The following is a 21176-nucleotide window of genomic DNA, read 5'->3' as shown; positions in this document are numbered from 1 at the left end:
GGCAGCTCAGAGCCTGGAGCCTGCTTCACATTCTGTTTCTCACTCTCTCTCTCTCTCTCTCTCTCTGCCTCTCTCTCAAAAATAAATAAATATTTAAAAAATTAAACAAAAAAAAAAATAACCAAGAGGAGTTCTTCAAGCTGAAATGAAGGGACATTAATTAGTAACATGTAAACATGAAAATATACAACTCACTGGTAAAGGTAAGCTTAGAGTCAAATTCAGATTACTCTAATACTGTAATACGGTAGTGTGTTAACTACTTAAATCTACTCAAAAGGTGAAATGTCAGAAATATTTTTTTAAGTTTATTTTTGAGAGAAAGAGAGAGAGAGCAAGAACACACGCACAAGTGGGGGAGGGGCAGAGAGAGAGGGAGAGAGAAAGAGAATCTCAAGCAGGCTCCACAGAGCACAGAGCCCAAAGCAGGGCTTGAACTCACTAACCACAAGATCATGACCTTAAGTCAGACGCTTAACTGACTGAGCCACACAGATGCCCCTAAAAGATGGAAATATTAAAAATAGCTATAACTACAATAATTTGTTCCTTAATACACGATGGAAGAGATGTAAATTATCTCAAAAACACAAAAGTAGGGAGTGGAAGGGTAGAGATTGTATGCTATTAAAGTTAAAATGTTAATGTAAAAGAGACTTAGATCTATAATGTATACCAATAAAATATATCAAATAGACTGGATTGATGGAATAAGAAAACAAAAACAAAAACAAAAAATAGGCCCTAACTACATCCAACCTACAAGATACTCACTTCAGCTTTAAGGAGACATACAGCCTCAAAGTAAAGGAATGGAGAAAGAAATTTCATGCAAGCAGAAACCAAAAGAGAATAGGCGTAGCTATATTAATATCAGACAAAATAGACTTTAAGGCAAAAATGGTAACAAGAAACAAAGAGTCATTATATAAAGCTAAAGGGGTCAATTCAGCAAGAAGATGTATCAAAAATATATGTACACCCAACATCAGAGCACCTAAACATCTTAAGCAAATACTAACAGATAAGAAAGAAAAAGTAGACAATACAGTAATAGTAGGGGACTTCAAAACCTCACTTTGGTGAATGAATAGATTCCCCTAGCCAGAAAAAAATCAAGAAGGAAACGTTAGAACTTAACCACACTAGATCAAATGGACTTAACAGACATCTCTAAAACATTCCATCCAACAGAAACAGAATATACATTCTTCTCAAATGGACACAGAACATTCTCCAGGATAGATCATATGCTAGGCCACAAAATAGGCCTTAACAAATTTAGGAAGACTCAAGTCCTAGCAAGTATGTTTTTCAACCACAATGGTATGAAACCAGAAATCATACAGGGGACAGTTGGAAAATTCAAAAATATGTACAACTTAACACACTTCTGAACTACCAATGTGTCAAGGAAGAAAAATCAAAACAGAAATTTTAAAAATATATACATATTTTTAAGTTTAGTTTTGAGAGAGCGCACATGAGCAGGGGAGGGACAGGGAGAGAGAGGGAGACAGAGGATCCTAAGTCGGCTCTGTGCTGACAGCAAAGAGCCTGACTCTGGGGTCAAACTCACCAACCTTGAGATCATGACCTGAGCTGAAGTCAGAAGCTCAACCAACTGAACCACACCCAGGAGCCTCTAAAAATATCTTGAATCAAAAGAAAATGGAAGTACAATATGCCAAAATTTAGGAGATGTAGCAAGAACAGTTCTAAGAAGGCAGTTCCTAATGGTAAATGCCTACATTAAGAAACAGATGGGTTCAAGATGGCAGTGGGTAAGATCCTAAACTTACTCCCACATACAGATACAACAATATATATTAGATATGGATTATTTTCCTCAGGGGGGAAAAAAGCAGAAACCTGAAACAACAGAGCCTCCACAAAAAAAAAAAAAAAAAAAAAAAGCACTGAGACAGGGAGGAGAGGCACAGAGACACCATCTCACTAAAAACACCCCATCTCAGGTGCAGCAATCCACAGTCAGGAGGGATCTCAAAAATTCAAAAATTTTCCCTGAAGAATGAAGGGTTTATGCTTCACCTCAGGCACCCCAACCCTTAGATCCTACAAGAGAGAGTGGAGTCCTACAAACACTGGGTTTTGACAACCAACAGGAATTACATCCAGGAAAACTGAAGAACTGTAGGGAAAAGAGAACCTGCTCTTAAAGGGCTCATTCACTTGCCCTGGGACCCAGCACAAAAACACCAATTTGAAAGCACCAATAACGTATGTAAAGGAGATCCACTTAAGTACCTTCCAGAGAAACAGGAAACCATTAGGACTTTCTCCAAGGATGGAGCTATGGGCAGATGCCGTATTTGTGACTTTCAACCTTACCAAGGTCCATTCCTGCAGTACCATTTTGGAACTATCCCACCTACTTGCTAGAGCTGATGGGTGCGCCCAGCCGAGGACTCTGCAAACCCCAGACTGCAACCACTTTCTCTGGGCCCAGCCTCTGGCCCCCCAGGCAGTTAGTTGCACCTGAGAGAGAGCGCCAGCCCCGCCCACTCCCACTGGCTACCATCTGCGTGTCCACGTGTGAGCTGTTTGCATGTGTATGAGCAAGCATGCACACATGTATAACGGAATATTATTCCACCATGAGAAAGAAGGAAATTCTCACCTTTGGAACAACATGGATAGAACTTTGAGGGCATTACAGTAAGTGAAATAAATCAGAGAAAGACAAATAAGGTATACGTGAAATCTAAAAAAGCTGAACTCCTGGGGGGGGGGGGGGAGCTAGAATGGTGGTTACCATGGGCAAGGGGATGGGGAAATGGGGGAGATGTTGGTCAAAGAGTAAAAATTTCCAGTTACGGGATGAATAAGTTCTGGAGATCTAATATGCAGCATAGTGATTATGGTTAATGTTGCAGTATTATATACAGCTTTTAAAACTATAGTTTAAGTTAAAATATTTTGTGGGTTGCTAAGAGAGTAGATATTAACTACTCTCACCCCAAAAAACAAATATGATGGAGGTGTTTGCAAAGTGATTACCACCTTAGTATTAGCTAAGTATTAAGTATATCAAACCAACACATTATTCACCTTAAACTTATACAATGTTATAGGTCCATTATACCTCAATATATGTGGGAGAAAAAGAAAAATGAGGTCCACACATGCTAGTGTTGTTCTAGAAACCATTAAATACTTACAGAGCCAAAGCTAGAATAACAATTTTACCATTTAAAATAATAATCTTCCCCCCAGGCAATCAAAAAGAATGAAATCTTGCCATTTGCCACAACGTGGATGGAACTAGAATGTATTATGATAAATGAAATAAGTCAGAGAAAGACAAATACCATATAATTTCACTCGTGTGTAATTTAACAAAACAGATGAACATTGGTGAAGAGAAGGAAAAATAAGGTAAAAACATAAAGAAGGCAAACTATAGAGACTCTTACATACAAAGAACTGAAGGTTGCTAAAGGAAAGGGAGGAATAAGTAAATGGGTGATGGGCATTAAGGAAGATACTTGTTGGGATGAGCCCAACAAGTGATGTAAGTGATTAATCACTAAATTCTACTCCCAACACCATTGTTACACTATATGTCAACTAACTTGGATTTAAATAAAATTAAAAAAAAAATAGTAATCTTTCCGCAACACTAGGAACTCCTGCAAACCTTTCATTTTATAGTTTTGGTTAACTAGAATACAAAGAAGTAAAATCCTGCCAGGGATTTTAAAGTAAGTAGGTAGCAGATATGATTCAAACCTATGTGTTGTGACACTTAAAAAGAATATGTTGAGAAAAATACATTATTTCAATTTCAGAAATAGGACTTTTTCTGTTTATTCATTCAATCCCATTCTCAACAATTGTTATGTGTTCTGTATACATTTCAGGAACCATGCCAGGCATTAAGTATAGCTTGATAAACAAAACAAATATAGTCCTTCCCATCAAGGAGCACACTGCAGACACTAAGATTCTAATTATGATAAGGGCTACAAGAGCTAAGATTAAAAAAAATTACTAAGAGGGTATATTTAGACTGATTAGTCAGAGAATATGTCCAAATTAAGGAGGAACAAAGCTGGAAAAATGAAAAGAACCAGTCAGAGCAAGAGTACAAGATATGTGTGTTAGGCAGGGGTCAGGAAATGGAGGCAGTGCATTCCAGAAAGAGAAAACGTGTGAAGGCCCTAAGGCACTATCATTCTTTCTCGGGGCTGTAATGAGAGTCTTTGTTTCTGTCAAGATTAACTTTTAAAAAATAATTTTTAAAAATAATTTTTTAATGTTTATTTTTTGAGATAGAGAGGGAGAGAGAGAGAGAGAGAGAGAGAGCAGAGCATGAGTGAGGGACAGAGAGAGAGGGAGACACAGAATCCAAAGCAGGATCAAGGCTCCGAGATGTCAGCACATAGCTCAACGTGGGGCTCTAACTCACGAACTGTGAGATCATGACCGGAGCCGAAGTCGGACGCTTACCAACTGAGCCACCCAGGCGCCCCAAGAATATTTTTTTTTTAAACGATATACTCTCCTCTGTGTGAAAGCAAGGATTTCATGCTATCCATCAGTCTTATAACCCGTGATGGTACCTGTGATTATTTCATTAAGTTGCTGTGTGCTGTGTGCTCTAGTGCAAATTTAACATTTTCCTTCTTAGTTGAGAAGTACTTTGGGACTGTGCAAATCCGGTTGCCCACTAATTTTAGCGTCCATTGGTGGATCTTATCTGCAATAGTTATTACTGTAGTATTTGCCTAATGGTTATTTTCTATTCTCCTTTTCCTTTTACATTTATTAATTGAAATTCTACAGTAAGAAAGTGCTTATTTTTTATGTATTATTCAATTATTTATTTATTCATTCAATTTTTATGTATTCAATTATTTATATGCCTAAGGATTCATGGAGATTTGTTATACCAGCTAAAATTCAATATTGTCATTAGTTATTTTGTTGCTCAAATTATTCCAGCTTTGGCCATTACTTCCTTCACTTTTGTCCACCCTGTTGTTTCAACAAACCTTTTTTTAAAGCATTTCTTTGTTTTCTGGCCCCACAAAGGGTTCTAGGCTCATTTTATTTATTTTTTTTTTTATCTGAGCCCTGAAACCAATCACTTCTCCTGGAAGCTGTGGTTTCCTTTTATTGGAGAAGTAATTCTTAACTCAGAGCACATATTAGATTTGCCTGAGGGGTTTGAAACCAGTCAAAATCTATTGAATCTGAACTTCTGAAGACATAGCCTAGACACCTGAATTTTTAAAAAGCCACAGAGTAAGCATATACATTTTTTAAGCATTATTTTTACATGGTTGAGACCTAGTGTTCTAAAAAGTAAGCAAAGTATCTGCTGTATCTATGGCCTGATAAAGAATGAAGTTGGAAACATTAAAAAAATTATCCATCCTGCAATAACAAGTCCAATAGAGCTCCTTTTCTGGATGCTCTCTGTCTCTTATCAAGATCAACCTCTAGTCTCTTCTGACCTAGAATCAAAGCCTGGGCAGAGGAAGATGCTAAGAACTTAGGATAAAAGAATAATTACTAAATTAAAAAATAAAGAACTGAGGGGCACCTGGGTGGCTCAGTTGGTTGGGCATCCAACTTCAGCCCAGGTCATGATCTTGCAGTCCATGAGTTCAAGCCCCACGTTGGGCTCTGTGCTGAAAGCTCAGAGCTTGGAGCCTGCTTCAGATTCTGTCTCCCTCTCTCTCTGCCCCTTCCCTCTCTCTCTCTCTCTCTCTCTCTCTCTCTCTCTCTCTCTCCCTCCCTCTCTCTCTCGCTCTCAAAAATAAAATAAAAACATAAAAAAATTTGTTTAATAAAAATTGTTTTAAAAAGAAATAAAGAAATGAGAACTGAGTGAAAGGAAGGTAAAATTAAACCCTATAGGAGAGAAAGCTGTTTAACTGTGAGGAGAAAACAAAAGAGCCCCAACTGAGTACTGGGTACAAGAGAAAATTGGAAAAGACTAAACAGAATCTAGAAGTATTTTGGTGGGCCTTGAATTTTATCCTTTGTATTGTTCTTCCATAGATCTGAGTGCAATCTAGCCAAAACTATATTCATACTTCTCTTTCCCAACTATTATGATGAAAGTTGTCTCTACTCCCATTCAAGGCCAACACTCATCCTCCTCCATCCCCCAACTGCTGCAAATTCCCCAACTTCTAAGTGACTAGGTCCCTGCCTTAGACCCTTTGCCTCCTTAATCCATTTAGCCAAATGAATCATCCAGTAAAATAATTTTTTCATGCCACAGCTATTTACTGATGATTTATCACACATTAGGTACTGAGAATCCATTGTCCAAAAAAATAAACAACAGCCACATTTAGCAGTTCTAGTCTAAATTGTGCAGACAGATAAAGACGTAGTTGAAATACCATGCCATGAAAGAATATTGGTATGGATCTACTCAGAAGTATTAGAGAGGAATGAGAATTTTGCCCTCATCCACTCTATTTCAACTCATATCACTTTCTTAGACTAAAGTACAATGGTGTCATAATTATTCTTTCTTTTATGGTCACCCCAACCTCACAGTTCTTTCTGCACACAGTATCCAGAATGATTCCTCAAAAAATAAATTTAATCATGCAATTGCTGTCATGGACTATTGGTAGAATACAGACAAAATTCCTTAACATGTATACCAGGGGGCACAGTTCCTGGCACCTGTCAATCCATCCAGCCTCTTGCTTCCCACCAAAAGGAGATCTCTTAATTTCCCAGACACTCCTTTTCTCTCTCATCTAAGGATCTCTGAATATAAAATACCACTTTGTAGAAAATATCTTCTTTATCCCTTTTGTCCAGGTAACTTCTAACCAGCATTTAACTTAATTTGAGCAGCAAGTTTTCCCTAATTTCCCTAAAGTACATTGGGCACCAGCATTAGGTGGTCCTGTAGGATCATATACTTTATCATTACACCAATCACATTTTATAACTTCCATTCATTACTGACCAGACTTCTTCACCAAAGGAGGTTCTAACTCATTTGCTTACCACTGTTATCTTAGTGTTATATCCAAGTGTTTGATACATGGGTGTTGCTCAGCAAATATTGTTCACTAAATATACAATCAGAATGGTTCATTGCTTGCTGATGGCAAAACATAGAGGGGTAAATTTTTCTAGGAATTTTGTAGATAGAGGAAGATGTTCATAGCAAAGGGACTAGTGAGTGCAAAGCACAGAAGCCTGAAATAGCCGCACATGTTCAGGAGACTGCCAAGGACCCCCTGCTGTATGAACAGAGTGAGGCAGGTCAGAAAGTGGGAATATCTGTCTGGAAAGAAAATGGACCAGAATAAGATGGGCTCTATGATCTGTTAAGCAATTTCCCCTTCAGAGTATACCTTATAGGAAGCCACTGAAGGACTTAAACCCCAATAATTTTGCTAATAAACCAAAGATAGTGAACCAGTTTGGGTAAAAATATTCTTTCTCAACATTCAACCTGGAAATGGACCAAAAAGATGGGAAGCTTAATGGATCTTAGGATAATATTTACCAACTAACCATAACACTTAGAAACTCTCAGATCTTCAGAGGGTGGTGGGGAGTGAGAAAAGATTTGGACCTTGGAGAAGGCAAGGAGCCACAAGCCAGGAAGGGGAAAGCATTCCATCTGTGTGCTTTTCTTTTCCCACATTGCCCTGGACTGATGACTGACCAGGATTTGGGGGCAGGAAGGTAGTATTCTGCTAGAAACCTCAGGATCATAGCAGGCATCCAAGAGCATGGTGAGAGTAGCCAACAGAATAAAGAAACAGTGTCTGAGTGTTCTTAATCCTGATTCCTTTACAAATCCTTGGGCAATTTCTTTTTTGTTTCAATATATGAAATTTATTGTCAAATTGGTTTCCATACAACACCCAGTGCTCATCCCAAAAGGTGCCCTCCTCAATACCCACCACCCACCCTCCCCTCCCTCCCATCCCCCATCAACCCTCAGTTTGTTCTCAGTTTTTAAGAGTCTCTTATGCTTTGGCTCTCTCCCACTCTAACCTCTTTTTCCTTGGACAATTTCAACATGAGTAGTAGCCCCTTGTTAAGAGCAAAGACTGGAGTGGAAATCCTTGTAAGTTCTCTGGGAATGGAGTGGTGAAGGATGAGGAAGAGAGAGAAAAGGGAGATTTGAATCTGGACTCTAACTCTAGAAATTCTCATCTATGAACCTTATTCCCAACCTCCCAACTCTCCTGGAGTTGCAGAAGCCAGGACCCAGGCTTTGAAGTTAATGTTATTAGCAAGAAGAGGCTGTAGGTTTGGCCAGCCAGTGCAAAAACCACCTTAACGACTGCAGAGCAGAGAAAGTAAGAACACAAAATCACCATTTATTTTCAAAGATGGGGAAAGATATGAGCAAGACAAAGAAGGAACATGAAGTCTGAGTGCAGCCAATTGGTGTTAGTGGGCTGGAAAAATAAATTCGTCAAAATAAGGAACTCAGTGGAGGTGTTAAAAAAAAGATTTAATAGGCCTAAAAAATGATTTCATAAGCTGGAAGATTAGGGCAAGGAAGTCCTCAAGAAAGAATGAACAAAAGATAAAAGGGAGGAAATAATGGAGGTAAGATACATAAGAATTTAATAAAAATGCAGCCTAAGAATTCCAGAGCAAGAACAAAGAACAAACAGGATTATTTGAAGAAATAATGAAAAAGAATTCCCCAGAATTAGAGAAAATATCTCAAATTGGAAGTAATGTAATGATATAAATATCCCTTAGAAAACAGAACTTGAAGCAAAGCTTACAGGCTAAAGATTTTTTGGAAACTGCAATTCTAAGGTGGCAAGAGTAGGTGAAAACGGGAAGTGAACCAAAGAAAGAGAAGAGGCAAATACAAGGTGGTATGTTTCCAAGTTCACCATAGCTTTCTGAAGTAAATCACAGCTCAGTGCTCAGTTATATATATTGTACATATACCAGAGAAGCAGTGGGCTCAGGGAATAGGATTTCTCTGCCAGCTCTTCCCATTTTCTGTCCTTCATTGGTCAAAGTTTTCCTCACAGGATGTTAACATCCCTGAACCTCTGATTTGTGTTATGTACCCCTCCCCACCCCAACTGCCAACCTTTGTGACTTCTAGAAGCCACTCCCCACACTTCTGGGATTCCCCTGAACTCGAGAAAGTAACAGGAAAACTCATAACCTCCACGAGTCTGGTCAGGCCTACCCTGATCAGTGAAACCAGCGCAGTTGGCATGATTCAGAGCTGTGCTGAAGCCGTGGCCTTAATCAGGGGAATGTGAGACAGTCATCAGCCTTGGTAGAATCCAGAGTCTGTTAAAAAGTGGCCAAAGGCTGGGGACAGGAAAGGTCAAGAAAATCTGGGTAGGTCCACTAACTGGATCTAGTACAAATACCAAACTTAATAAAAGACATTCTCTTCATGACCCCACCCCTCGCCCTCTTCAAGTAAAATGTATCCTTTTTTTTAAACCACCAAAGACATTCTCTTTGGTATTTACCCAAAGGAATTGAAAGCTTATGTCCACACAAAAGCCTGCATATGGAAGTATATAGCAGCTTTATTCATAATAATTGCCCGAACTTGGGAAAACCAAACTGTCTTTCAGTCGGTAAATGGATAAACTGGTACATCCAGACAATGTAATATTATTTAGTGCTAAAAAGAAATGAGTTATCAACCCATGGAAAGGAGGAAACTTAAATACATGTTATTAAGTGAAATAAGCCAATCTGAAAAGGCTACATACTGTAGGATTCTACTATTCTGGAAAAGGCAAACTATGGAGACAATAAAAAGATCAGTGGTTGCCAGGGACTAGGGGAGAAGGAGGGATGAAAAGGTGTAGCACAAAGGATTTTAAGGGCAGTAAAACTACTCTGTAAGGTACTATAATGGTGAGTGCATGTCAATGTACATTTGTCCAAACCCTCACAAAGTACAATGCAAAAAGTGAACTATGGACTTTGGGTGAGAATGATGTGTCAATGAAGTTTCAGGAGTTGAAGCAAATATATCACTCTGGTGGAGGATGGTAATAGTTATACATGTGTGGGGGAAGAAGGTATATGGAGAATCTGTCCCTTCCAATACACTTTGTTGTGAACCTAAAATTTCTCCAGAATCTATTGAAATGCACACAAGTGCTTCCACGCACGCACATGTATATGCATACACACACACACATACACACACACACACACACACACACACACATACACCTGAATCTTCCAGAGATAAAGAAGATCACTTATAAAGGAAAGCATCACCAAATTTATTAACAACAACACTGGATAAAAGAGGCTAATGGAGTATTCTCTTAATAGCTTTGAAGGAAAAGAGTTTTGAACTTAGGTCTTTATGTAGAGTTAAAATTTCCATTATAAGTTAAATAAATAGGGGGAGGAGCCAAGATGGCAGAACAGCATGGAAGTTTTTAGTGTGTCTTGCATCCATGAAATACAGCCAGACCAACACTAAACCATCTTGCAAACCTAAAAAACTGATTAGAGGATTAACACAACAATCTGCACAACCTGAACTACAGAATTCAGCAGGTACACGGTGCAGAGAGGTGAACTTGGGGAGTGAGAAGCTGCGCAGGCAGGGAGCTGCCTTTGCAGGCAGAGAAAGGACAGAGACTGGGGAGGGGGGGAGAACCCGGGAAAAGCACCCTTCCCCAAAAGCAGCCGGAGAGAAAGTGGTAAATTGGAAACAGCTGCAGTGACTAAACTGAAAAGGAAGAAAGGAGAAAGGAGAGGGCTTAAATTCCATTAACACTGTAAACAAGGGGAGTGCAGAGTCTGCAACTCAGCAGCTTGAGCAGAGTGGAGTCCAGGAGGTTCTTGGGACACACAGGGAAAAGCAGTTCCACTGCTGGAAGGACATTTGATAGAGACTATTGAAGCCACCTGGTCCCAGCAGACCCCAGAGAATGGCCTCATTTGCTGGTACTGGAACAAGGTCGTTAAGGGTGAAGCCTGGTGCCAGCTGTGTGTTGTGATTTTTCCATAATCCCTGAAATGCTGCTGCTACACTATCTCATGAACTTTCTCTGGGGCGGGCTGGCACCTGGCTGCAGTCTCGGGGCACTGGCAGCAGCAGGGTCCCACAAACATTCCTGGGTGCAGCCAACATTTGGTCATTGCTCCATGAGACCCTCCCACAGAGGAGCAGAATGGGTCAAAGCCACAGTCCTTCAGAAGTAAGGGGCAGGGGAAAACAGCCACATCACAGACAAAACTCAGGAGAGAGGTACTGCCTGGGGCTTGGTCACAGACCATGAAGAAGCAGGGAGTGGATGAAAGCCAAAGACCGAGGATGGGTGCACAATTGCTGATCGGGGAGAACAGAGTTCCCATACTAGAAACTGGGTAGCTGGATGGCGCCATTTTCACCACTCCCGCACATGCACATACGCACTTATGAGCGCCACAACACTCCACCCCAGTAGGCTAGCAGTGCCATCTAGTGGAGAACGGAGCTGTTACACTGAGCCCGGCCCAACTGGGCCAACCCGAAGACAAGTCTCACCAGCTGCTTGGTTTATGGACTATAAAGTGCTACATAGACTGACTTCTAGGGGAAAACGAAGTAATTTCAGTCCTATTTCAATCTGTTAGCACGACCATCTATTCAATTTTATTTTTTCTCTTTTCACTTCTTTTCCTTTTCTTGAATACAGAAAGAGAAAAAATTCATTTCTATTTTCAATTTTTATTAAAAATATTTTTTTACTATATTTTTGTGTAAATTTTTTCAAATTCTATTTTACTTCCAAATTTATTTTAGTATACTTCAGTGTATTCACTTTTTCAAATTTTCAAATGATTTTCTTTTTTCTTTTTCTTTTTTCTTTTTATTTCTCTTCCTCTTCTTGAATGCAGAAAGAGAAAAAAATTCATTTTTACTTTCAATTTATATTAAAATATTTTTTAACTATTTTTTTACTTTTATGTAAATTTTGTCAAATTCTACTTTACTTCCATCATTTTATTTTAGTCTACTATAGTGTATTCACTTTTTCAAATTTAAACTATTTTCTTTTTTATCCTCTCTTCTTCGTTTTTCTTGAACAGAAAGAAAAAATTCGTTGTTTTTAATTTTTGTTAAAAGTATTTTTAATTTTTTTCACTATATTATTTTGTGTAAATTTTTTCAAATCTATTTTACTCCCATCATCTCATTTTAGTCTACTTCAGTGTATTCATTTTTTCAATTTCTCAAATGATTTCCTTTTTTTTTCTCCCCCCCCACCTTTTTTTCCCCTCTAATCTGTCAAACCACTTTCAACACCTAAACCAAAACACACCTAGGATCTAGCATCATCTATTGATTTGTGTGTGTGTGTGTGTGTGTGTGTGTGTGTGTGTGTGTCTGTGTGTGTTTAAATTCAATTTTAATTTTTTTAATTGTAATTTCTTTTGATATCAATTTTTCTAACTCATTAATTCCTTTTCTCCCTTCAAAATGACAAAACAAAGAACTCACCCCCCAAAAAAAGAGCACAAAGAAACGACATCCAGGGATGTAACCAACAGAGATACAAGCAAGATGTCTAAACCAGAATTTAGAACCACAATAATAAGAATACCAGCTGGGGCTAAAAACAGATTAGAATCCCTTTCTGCAGAGATAAAAGAAGTAAAAAGTAGCCAGAATGAAATAAAAAAAATGCTATAACTGAGCTGCAATCACGGATGGATGCTGCAGCAGCAAGGATGGATGAGGCAGAACAGAGAATCAGCAATATAGAGGACAAACTTATAAAGAATAATGAAGCAGATAAAAGGAGGGATATGAACACAAAAGAGCACAATTTAAGAATTAGAGAAATGAGAGATTCATTAAAAAGGAACATCAGAATCATAGGGGTCCCAGAAGAGAAAGAGAAAAATAGGGGTAGAAAGCTTATGTGAGCAAATCATAACGGAAAACTTTCCTAACCTGAAGAAAGACACAGACATCAAAATCCAGGAAGCACAGAGGACTCCCATTAGATTCAAAAAACCGACCATCAACAAGGCATATCATAGTCAAATTCACAAAATACTCAGGCAAGGAGAGAATCATGAAAGCAGCAAGAGATAAAAAGTCCCTAACCTACGAGGAAAGACAGGTCAGGTTTGCAGCAGACCTATCCACAGAAACTTGGCAGGCCAGAAAGGAGTGGCAGGATATATTCAATGAGCTGAATCAGAAAAATACGCAGCCAAGAATTCTTTAACCAGTAAGGCTGTCATTGAAAATAGAAGAGAGAAAAATTTCCCAGACAAACAAAAATTACAGGAGTTCGTGACCACTAAATTAGCCCTGAAAGATATTTTAAGGGGGACTCTGAGGGGAGAAAAGATGAAAGAAAGAAAAAAAGCCCAAAAGCAACAAAGACTAGAAAGGACCAGAGAACAGCATCAGAAACTACAAGCATCATAATGGCAATAAATTCATATCTTTCAGTACTCACTCTAAACGTCAATGGACTCAATGCTCCAATCAAAAGATATAGGGTAACAGAATGGATAAGAAAACAAGATCCATCTATATGCTGTTTACAAGGGACCCACTTTAGACCTAAAGACACCTTCAGATTGAAAACAAAGAGATGGAGAACCATCTATCATGCTAATGGTCAACAGAAGAAAGCCGGAGTAGCCATACTTATATTGGACAATCTAGACTTTAAAATAAAATAAACACTGTATCAAGAGATGCAGAAAGGCATTATATGATAATTAAGGGGTCTATCCACCAACAAGACCCAACAATTGTAAACATTTATGCGCCACATGTGAGAGCACACAAATATATAAATCAATTAATCACAAACATAAACAAACTCATCGATAGTAATACCATAATAGTAGGGGACTTCAACACCCCACTCACAGCAATGGACAGATCATCTAATCAAAAAATCAACAAGGAAACAATGGCTTTGAATGACACACTGGACCACATGGACTTAACAGATATATTCAGAACACTTCATCCTAAAGCAGGGGAATACACATTGTTGTCAAGTGCACATGGAACTTTCTCCAGAATAGATCACATACTGGGACACAAATCAGGACTCAACAAGTACAAAAGATTGAGATTATACTGTGTATATTTTCAGACCACAACTCTATGAAATTCAAAATCAACCACAAGAAAAAATTTGGAAAGGTAACAAATACTTGGAGACTGAAGACCATCCTACCAAAGAATGAATGGACTAACCAAGAAGTTAAAAGAGGAAATTAAAAAGTATATGGAAGTCGATGAAAATGATAATACCGCAGCCCAAAAACCTCTGGGATGTTGCAAAGGCGGTCATAAGAGGAAAGTATATAGCAATCCAGGCCTTCCTAAAGAAGGAAGATCTCAGATACATAACCTAACCTTACACCTTAAGGAGCTGGAAAAAGAACAGCAAAAAAAACCCCAAACCATCAGAAGACAGGAAATAATAAAGATTAGAGCAGAAATTAATGCTATCGAAACCAAAAAAACAGTAGAACAGATCAATGAAACCAGAAGCTGGTTCTTTGAAAGAATTAACAAAATTGATAAACCACTAGCCAGTTTGATCAAAAAGAAAAAGGAAAGTACCCAAATAAATAAAATCAAGAATGAAAGAGGAGAGATCACAACCTACACAGCAGAAATAAAAATAAGAGAGTATTATAAGCAATTATATGCCAATAAAATGAGCATCTAGAAGAAATGGACAAATTCCTAGAAACATACACTACAAAACTGAAACAGGAAGATATAGAAAATTTGAACAGACCCATCACCAGTAAGGAAATCAAATTAGCAATCAAAAATCTGCAAGAAAACAAGAGTCCAGGGCCAGATGGCTTTCCAGGGGAATTCTATCAAACATTTAAGGAAGAGTTAACACCTACTCTACTCTCTTGAAGCTGTTCCAAAAAATAGAAATGGAAGGAAAACTTCCAAACTCATTCTATGAAGCCAGTATTACCTTGATTCAAAAACCAGACAGAGACCCCACTAAAAAGGAGAACTATAGACCAATTTCCCTGATGAACATCGATGCAAAAATCCTCATCAAGATACTAGCCAACTGGCTCCAACAATACATTAAAAAAATTATTCACCACACCAAGTGGGATTTATATCTGGGATGTAGGGCTGGTTCAATATCTGCAAAACAATCAGTGTGATTCATCACATCAATAAAAGAAAGGACAAGAACCACATGATCCTCTCAATAGATGCAGAGAGCATTTGACAAAATACAACATCCTTTCTTGATAAAAGCCCTCAAAAAAGTAGGGATAGAAGGAGCATACCTCGAGGTCATAAAAGCCATATATGAATGACCCAACGCTAATATCATCCTCACTGGAAGAAAACTGAGAGCTTTCCCCCTAAGGTCAGGAACAAGACAGGGATGTCCACTCTCGCCACTGTTATTCAACATAGTATTGGAAGTCTTAGCCTCTGCAGTCAGACAACATAAAGAAATAAAAGGCATCCAAATTGGTCAGGAGGAGGTCAAACTTTCACTCTTTGCAGATAGCATGATATTCTATATGGAAAACCCAAAAGAATTGATTCATGAATTCAGCAAAGTTGTAGGATATAAAAATCAATGCACAGAAATCGGTTGCATTCCTATACACCAACAATGAAGCAACAGAAAGAGAAATCAAGGAATCATTCCCTTTTACAGTTGCACCAAAAACCATAAAATACGTAGGAATAAATCTAACCAAAGAGGTGAAAAAGTCTATATACTGAAAACTATAGAAAACTTATGAAAGAAATTGAAGAAGACACACAGAAATGGAAAAAGATTCCATGCTCCTGGATAGGAAGAACAAATATTGTTAAAATGTCAGTAATGCCCAAAGCAATCTACATATTCAATTCAATCCCTATCAAAGTAACCCCAGCATTCTTTACAGAGCTAGAACAATCCTAAAATTTTTATGGAACCAGAAAAGACCCTGAATAGCCAAAGCAATCTTGAAAAAGAAACCCAAAGCTGGAGGCATCAAAATTTCAGACTTCAAGCTGTATTACAAAGCTGTAATCAAGACAATATGGTACTGGCACAAGAACAGACACTCAGATCAATGGAACAGAATAGAGAACCCAGAAACGGACCCACAAACATATGGCCAACTACTCTTTGACAAAGCAGGAAAGAACATCCAATGGAATAAAGACAGTCTTCAGCAAGTGGTGCTGGGAAAACTGGACAGCAACATGCAGAAGAATGAACCTGGACTACTTTCTTACACCATACACAAAAATCAACTCAAAATGGAGGAAAAACCTCAATGTAAGACAGGAAGCCATCAAAATCCTCGAGGAGAAATCAGGGAAAAGCTCTTTGTTCTTGGCCGCAGCAACTTCTTATTCAACACGTCTACAGAGGCAAGGGAAACAAAAGCAAAAATGAACTACTGGGACCTCATCAAAATAAAAAGCTTCGGCACAGTGAAGGAAACAATCAGCAAAACTAAAAGGCAACCGACAGAATGGGAGAAGATATTTGCAAATGACATGTCAGATAAAGGGTTGGCGTCCAAAATCTATAAAGAACTTATCAAACTCAACACCCAGAAAACAAATAATCCAGTGAAGAAATGGGCAAAAGACATGAAGAGACACTTCTCCAAAGAAGACATCCAGATGGCCAACCGACACTGAAAAGATGCTCTACATCACTCATCATCAGGGAAATACAAATCAGAACCGCAATGAGATACCACCTTACACCTGTCAGAATGGCTAACATTAACAACTCAGGCAGCAACAGATGTTGGTGAGGATGCAGAGAAAGAGGATTTCTTTTGCATTGTTGGTGGAAATGCAAACTGGTACAGCCTCTCTAGAAAACAGTATGGAGATTCCTCAAAAACTAAAAATAGAACTACCCTACGACCCAGCAATTGCACTACTAGGCATTTATCCAAGGGATACAGGTGTGCTGTTTCGAAGGGGCACATGCACCCCCATGTTTATAGCAGCACTACCAATAATAGCCAAAGTATGGAAAGAGCACAAATGTCCATTGACGTATGAATGGACAAAGAAGTGGTGTGTGTGTGTGTGTGTGTGTGTGTGTGTGTGTGTGTGTATAGGAGCATTACTCGGCAGTCAAAAAGAATGAAATCTTGCCATTTGCAACTACGTGGATGGAACTGCAGGGTATTATGTAAGTGAAATTAATCAGAGAAAGACAAAAATCATATGACTTCACTCATGAGGACTTTAAGAGACAAAACAGATGAACATAAGGGAAGGGAAACAAAAATAATATAAAAATAGAGAGGGGACAAAACAGAAGAGACTCATAAATATGGAGAACAAACTGAGGGTTGTGGGAGGGGAATGGGCTAAATGGGTAAGGGGCACTAAGGAATCTACTCCTGAAATCATTGTTGCACTATATGCTAACTCATTTGGATGGAAGTTTAAAAAAATAAAAATAAATAAATAAAAATTTTAAAAATGACTTTGGCAAAACAAAAATAAATAAAAAGTAATAATAAATGTTAAATAAATATATTCTCTGGTTCATGAAGGTTTGGGTAATTTACAAAGTATATTGTGAAAACAAAACATATGATGGCTGCACTCTAGCAAAAAGGAGAGTGTTCATAAGGAAGAAACAGATAAGAGTAACTGAATCAGGTATTTTGTTGTCTGGGTAAATGACCAATGGAAAAATAAATAAATCCAAAACTTAGGTACTAACATGACAGAGAAAGAGGGTAAGAAATAGAGAGGATGGGAGGAAACATGGGGAAGTAATAGATACATTCATGATCTTGATTGTGGTGATGATATCATGGGCGTATCATCATTAAATTCCTGGAGTTGTATACATTAAACAGGTACAACTTTTTACATGTCAACCATACCTTAATGAAGTGTTTTGTTTTTTTTAAGAGGAGGGTAAGAACAAGTGACCTAAGGGACATGAAAATTTGCTCAGATTATTTTCTTTTTCACTAGACAGATATTGATAAATTTAGACATTAACAAAGATAAAGTTTTGATCTGAGTAACTTAAGGATAACCACAGATGATACATTTGAAAGTGTGCTCCCAAAGAAACAGAAGAATTTGATTTGTTCAAGATAATGAGGAAGGCAAAAAAATAGAAAAGAGGAATTATGGAAAATAAAATTCCCTGAATAGGAAGACAAAATTAAGTTCTAGGAGGGAAGCAATTTCAATAAATATCAATCTATAAAAGTAAATAAGATTCAGAAACTCTCAAATTGGAAGAAGGACCAGGAAGATGTTGTCTGTGAGAAATATATTTAACCCAAAAGAATTCAGAGACTAAAAACAAAACGGAAATGTATTTATTCAATTATTTATCTTGATCACTATGAACTGAATGGATATTTTATCCTATAGATTAAAATTCAATACCATGTCTGGGGCTCTGGATTCTATTTTGGATTTTCTCAGAAGATTATAGAATTTTTTTTTAGGTTCGCAAATAACATATGTTGAGAATTATTAATTAATATTACAGAGGCTGCTGCTGAAGAAACCTAATATAAATCATATGGAGACCAAATGTTCAAACAACATTGAAGTCAACTCAGCTGGGCAGAAACCAGTTTTACTTATTCTCTGCCAGGCATCTGTTTTTCTCTACCCAAAGGCAAATTAAAAATGAGTAATAGTCGTAATAATAATAATAATCTTTGCTCCTCAAAGGCAAATTAAAAATGAGTAATCATCATCAATCATCACAGCTAACATTTGACTACATGTTCTTAATACATACCAGGTGTTATCTTAAGTCTTTTTAACATGTATTAACTCATTTACTGTGCACAGTAACCCTATGAGACAGATGCTGTTATTCTCCCAATTTTATAGATGAGGAAGTCAAAACACTAAGGCATTAATACCACAGAGTTAGTAAGTAAAGGAACCGTGACTGGAATATAAACAATTAGGTTCTGGAGCTTATGCTGTTAACCATCATTACATATTGCTGCTGTCAATAAATTTACAAATATTGCTTTTATTCTCATTTGGTGTAAAAAGTCCATAGCCCTCTCAAGTAACGGCTGTTTTTTTCTTCCACAGATTTTGTTCATTATGCCTGAAATTTGTGTAGGTGCTTTTCACCTCCCCACTGCCACACTGTGTCCTCCAAACTACTGCCTTTTCTTCCCTAAAAACCCACTTTGGAAGCTCCAACCATCAGTTTCCACCACATGCTGCTTTGCTTTGAAGGAGTCAACTACAAACTGCAGGGTCCTCCTCCTTTCCTTAATGACTCAGCCCCTGGATCACTGTCATTGTCTCCAATACTCATGTGTCCAAGAGGTTTCAGGATCCTTACAGATAATCTGTAGGATTCCCTGGACTTTCAGTTCAATTCCTCCACCTCTCAAACACAGTCCCCACCAGATCTCACCCTCTCATATACTAGGCCACCTAGTGATTACAAATAACTGCATCTCCTCTTATTTTTCCATGAATGAACACTACTTTATTTTTTTTAATTTAAAAATTTGGGAAAAAAAGTATTTTATTATATCAAGCAATTGATTTTGCATCTCCTTCAAAATTTCACATTCAAGCAATAACACAACCTCTGTTTCCAGCACTCTAATTATAGTACCCAGACTCCAATTACTCTTCACCACTAAGACCTGATTTATTTTATCTGACCACCTATTCCTGCACCCTCCATCTCCTTCCTGTCTTAGCTTCCCTGTTACCACTGTGACATTACATAGTTCAAATTTATGAATACTTGTGTAGTCACTCAGAAAACTTATGCTCCTACTCAGTTTTGTCGTATGCATTTGATACAAACCCAACCTTGGTAAAAATCAACTCTCTTATTCATTTCATTTACTCTGAACTTCTACTCACACAGCTGAAAGTAGCTAGTGAAAAATATACAACCGTGCTAACTGGCTTATATTTAATTTCATGACCACTGATTTCATGTGGTCCCAGTGCATTCATTTTCCTTCTCTCCTAAAATTACGATATTCTCTTGCCTCAGACATCAAACACATTCTCCTCTGACTTTCTATTTCATTGAAACAAAAGAAATACAAACGTCCCTCCTCTACACTCAAGGACATTCTTTTAGAAATTCCTCCTTTTGCCCTGCCTCATCAATTTCTTCCTTTCTGCTAGATTATCCCCAGGAGCATGCGAACACACTTTAATAGCTCTGATGAAAAGAGAGAGGGGTGGAGGGCGGGGAGGAAGGGAGATGGGGGGATATGGGGAGACAGGGAGAGTTTTTTATCCTTACCTCTGGAATGAGTCTGTTCTTGTCTAATAGCACCCTCCATGTTGCCTGAAACTACAGTGGTCAATTCTTTCCTCTCTCCAGTATTTGACTCCTCACCCTCTCTTGCTTGAAACGTTTTCTTCGGTTGAAATCTGTAACAAGCTTTCTTGTTTGCATCTTGCCTCACTGACCACACTGTTTCTGCTTCCTTTGCTGATACACTCCACTCCCTACAGCTTCTACACCAGTGCTTTTCAATTCTGGATGATATAAGAATCACCTGTTGCCATTTGCAGCAACGTGGATGCACCTGTAGGGTATTATGCTAAGGGGAATAAGTCAGAAAAAAGACCATATAAAAGACCTTATGAAATATCATATGATTTCACTTATACGTGCAATCTAAAAAAAACAAAAAAAAACCAAACAAACAAAAAACAAGCAAAGCAGAAACAGATCCATAAATACAGAGAAAAAATTGTTGGTCACCAGAAGGGAGGGGCTGGGAGATGGGCAAAATGGGTGAAGGGAAATGGGATGAATACATCACAGGGATAAAAGGTACAGCATGGGGAAGATAGTCAATGGTATTGTAATAGTGTTTTACAGTGACAAATGGGGCTACAGTTGTGGTGAGCAGGGCATAACATGTAAATGTGTTGAATCACTATGTCGTATACCTGAAACACTGTGTCAAACATACTTCAATAAAAAAAAAAGAATCATCTAGTGAACTTTAAAAATGCATTCATGCCCAGGTCTCAGCTATACTAATTAAATCAGACTCTCTGGAGGCAAGGTGAAAGGTTTAGGCAATTTTGTTAAACGTCCCCAGGTGATTCTAATGTGCAGCCAGGATGAAAAGTACTGCTGTAAACACAGGAGGGCCCCAGGGTTTGTCTCAGACCTTGAATCTTTTCCATCTGCACTTCTGTAGGTGATCCTATC

Source organism: Herpailurus yagouaroundi, unplaced genomic scaffold (assembly GCF_014898765.1).
Source record: "Herpailurus yagouaroundi ecotype Mexico unplaced genomic scaffold, PumYag 140, whole genome shotgun sequence".
In the NCBI taxonomy this organism is placed as follows: domain Eukaryota; kingdom Metazoa; phylum Chordata; class Mammalia; order Carnivora; family Felidae; genus Herpailurus; species Herpailurus yagouaroundi.
Note: the sequence above shows the minus strand (reverse complement) of the source record.